Source organism: Pteropus vampyrus, unplaced genomic scaffold (genome assembly GCF_000151845.1).
Source record: "Pteropus vampyrus isolate Shadow unplaced genomic scaffold, Pvam_2.0 Scaffold30, whole genome shotgun sequence".
NCBI lineage: Eukaryota > Metazoa > Chordata > Mammalia > Chiroptera > Pteropodidae > Pteropus > Pteropus vampyrus.
Genome location: NW_011888811.1, coordinates 7,295,271 through 7,298,857, shown reverse-complemented (window position 1 = coordinate 7,298,857; position 3,587 = coordinate 7,295,271).

Genomic DNA, 3,587 nt, shown 5'->3' with positions numbered 1-3,587 from the left:
TTACTTTGATTGGGAGGTCTGGGAAGATCTTCTAAGTAAGTAACTTTTAAGCTGAGTCATAAAGGATAAAAAAGGGCCAGCCATACAAAGGTGGCGAAGGAGGACTGGAGAAAGGTCCAGGCAGAAGCAGCAGAGTGAGTAAAAGCTATGTTAGCCCTGCTCCGTACACATCTTTCTAATGCTTCCTTGCGTAACGGTTGCAGGATAAGGCTGAAACATCTGAGCCTTTCTGTAGTCTCCCTAACAGAAAGGACTCCATGATTTGACATCTTTCCAGCCATTTCTCATATATTTCCTGGATATCAGGATTTCTCAACCTTGGCACTACTGACATTTGGGGCTGGCAAAGTCTTTGTTGGGCGGACTGTCCCATGCGTTGTAGGATGTTTAGCAGGATCTCTTGCCTCTACTTTCTAGATGAGAATAGCAGCCCCCGCCCCAACCGCAGCTGTGACAACCAGAAATATCTCTAGACATTGCCAAATGTCCCATGAGGGGCAAAATCGCCCTTCACTGAGAACCGCTGCCCTATGGGTAGCCCTGCTTTGTCAGGGTAGTTTTTTGCTGGCTCCTAAATGCACCCTCAACTTTTATGTTTCTGCACCTCCACTTACACAGTTCCCTCTGACTAGTACCCACTTGTCTGCCTCTCTACAAAGCCGTACCTATGCCTACTAGGAATTCACAGCTTTTATCTTCCCAGCACCCCTCTGTCCATTGGGGGAATTCGGTATGGATGATTCCCATGTGTATCCGGTGGTAGGGAGAGTGGTCCATCCTAGTGCACTGCCCGCCCTCTGGCGGCAGGGGTATGCGGACCAGGTACCCTTTCTTTTTGTGCCCAGTTAAGAGTCTAGACATGGACATGAGACTCAAGCGGAGCCAATCAGAGTCTTTCCATGTGATCTCCATGAGAAGCATTGCTTTTCTTCTGAATTGTTAACTGTAAGGAAATAGACCTGGGTTGCCACTAGCCTATTTCTTGCTGCTCGGAGAGGGAGTGCTGATGGCATTCAGTACACAAATGGAAGCAGATTCAAGAACTGAAAGGTGGAGCAGGTGCTATGACTACATCGTGAGTCCTTTGTTCAGATGCTTGTGCTAAAACATTCACATCTCTCATTTTTTCTCTTTCTTTAAGCTAGTTCGAAATGTTTCTGTCAGTTATCATGGAAAGATATCCTAATGCAGTATCCTTCAAGGCCTAGTTCTAATCTCTCCTCTTCCATGAAGTCCTCTCAAAACAAAAGTCTGAAGAAAATGCTTGCTTCAAATTCCCAACTGGTGGTTTGCTGGAGCCAGCAGCCAATCCGTGCCGCTCTTCTCAACTCTGATTTTAGTGATGTCACATTAGTTTGAAATTGTCATACTGGGAATACACTACAGAATTTAGCAAATGCTACAAATCAAGGCTGCCTTTCCCCAAACCCGGCCCCCAGCCTGTTTACCAGCACACCACTGTCTAAATCCCTTTTCAATTGTACCACCCATTTGGATATTAATAATGTACTGATTTGTGACATATCTTGCCTTTTGAATACGGTGAGGTTGGGAGGACAAGTACCCCTGAACTACACTGTAACTGAATCTTCAGAATCTCAAAGGAGAAAGGGTCTTGAGAAATAATTTGGTCCACCTGTCTTCATTTAACACATGAGGACAAAGAGGTCCAGAGACCTTCAGTGACTTGGTAGTTAGTTGTGGAGTCAAGATAAAGCAAGCCCCAGATCTTTTGTCTTGCATCCATTATTATTAAAATGTATGCCTTCCTGTTTGCCTTTTATCAACCTTTTCTTTTCTCCAATTTTGGTACAAAAGTGTTTAAAAACAACCTTTGAATCATTCCAGAGAGCTAATGGCCGAGGCCCAAGCTGTCCATGTTTACTTTCGACAAGGGGCTTTGGGGCTGTGAAGTTCTCCAGGATGAGATCATTCCAGATGGGGTCTCATGAACGTGGCAGCATTGGGGGGACAGCTGTTGGTGGAGAGGACTTGCTGCCTTTCCACAGAAAGACCGTGATGTTGGAGTGAATGCTGGCTGCTCTGTGTATGATGTCACTTAGAATGGAACAAGATGATAGTTGAACTGCAAGGAAAACTTGTGGGTTTATAGAAATGAAAAATACGTAATTTATTTTTTGACATAGCTATTCTATTTCCTGTAACTTATCCTGGAAGTGTTTAGAAAGATATTTACTGCAACCTTGTTTGAATCTACAAAAGACTTGAAACAATCTAAATGCCTAACAATAGGGGACAAATTAAATGAATCGTGATACATATATTTATATAGAGAGGCAGACCTCTATGTACTATTATGGAATTATCTCAACGATACATTGTTCCATGAGAAAAATAACGAGCAGAACCGTATGTAGAGTTTTATATCACTTGAGTTAAAAAAAAAAGAGTTGAGGAAAATACACACAGACATGTGGATGCGTGAGCATAGTCTATCTCTAGAAGGATATACAAAAAATTGTAACACGAGAAGTTGTCTCTGGAGAGGGGAACTGGAAAACAGTCCTAAGGGGGAGACTTATTTTTCACTGTATGTCTTTTGGATCAATTTGAATTTTAAAACCATGGGAATCTATTACTTATTAACAGCCCTCCCCTCAATAAAAAAGAAATTTTTTTTTTTTTTTTAAGTAGATGCTGGGTTGCAGTTTCTGGAAATTTTTCCTTTGCTCTTATGGATGAGCTGGATCTGGGGATGTGGCAGAGAATTTAGACAGTTAATAACAGTAAGCTCCTGAGAATTATGCAATTTTCTCTTTAAAGAACATTTCAAGGAGCAGTCTGCTCCAATCTTCCCAGTTAGGGATAAGTACTTCTCCCACTGTACAGCTGAAGGAACAGAGGCACAGAAGCAGGCCATCTTCCCAAGGGTACACAGGGAGTGAGGGGCAGAGTTGCAATGAGAGCTCCGATCTCGCCCAGTCATAAAGTCCTTCTACTGGACCATATTTAGTTGGGCATGGGCAGAGGACTTCAGCAAGAAGAGTGGTTTTCATGGGAAGGAAAAGAAAAACCAGAGAGTTCTGAGAGATTCTTCTGGCCTCAGGTTTCAGGGGAACATAAGCTCCGAGCCAGTTAGAGCCCCAGTACAAATGAAGTCAGACCAAAATAGACACCACTTAGGTTCAACGGGAAATGACCCAGAAAAGATCCAGCCAGTTTCCAGATGTAACTTGAAGGGCCTCATTTGGGAGACTTAATTTTGGAATCTGATGCAACAAGCTCTTGGTGAGGTTTCTCAACTCTGTGTGTGGATCAGAAATGAACAGACATTTGAGCTGAGGAAAGTGCCTTGTGAAAAAGAAGGTCTAAAGGTCTGCTTTATAGAATCAAGTTTTCAGAAAGATGCCAATAAATGAGTACAGAAACCGGGGCTTTGGCATATTTTGCTAGCATCATCCGGGGAGAAAACATGAGAAATAAAGGTTCTATCCCTGCCTTTTGGCTGGGAAGAAAAGCAGAAATCCCAGGTTAAAGAAATGAAGCATGATTAAGCTACATAAATAAAATTTAGTCAGCAGCTAGAATTTTTTTTTTCTGTTACCTATTGTGAGGTAAGAGACTTA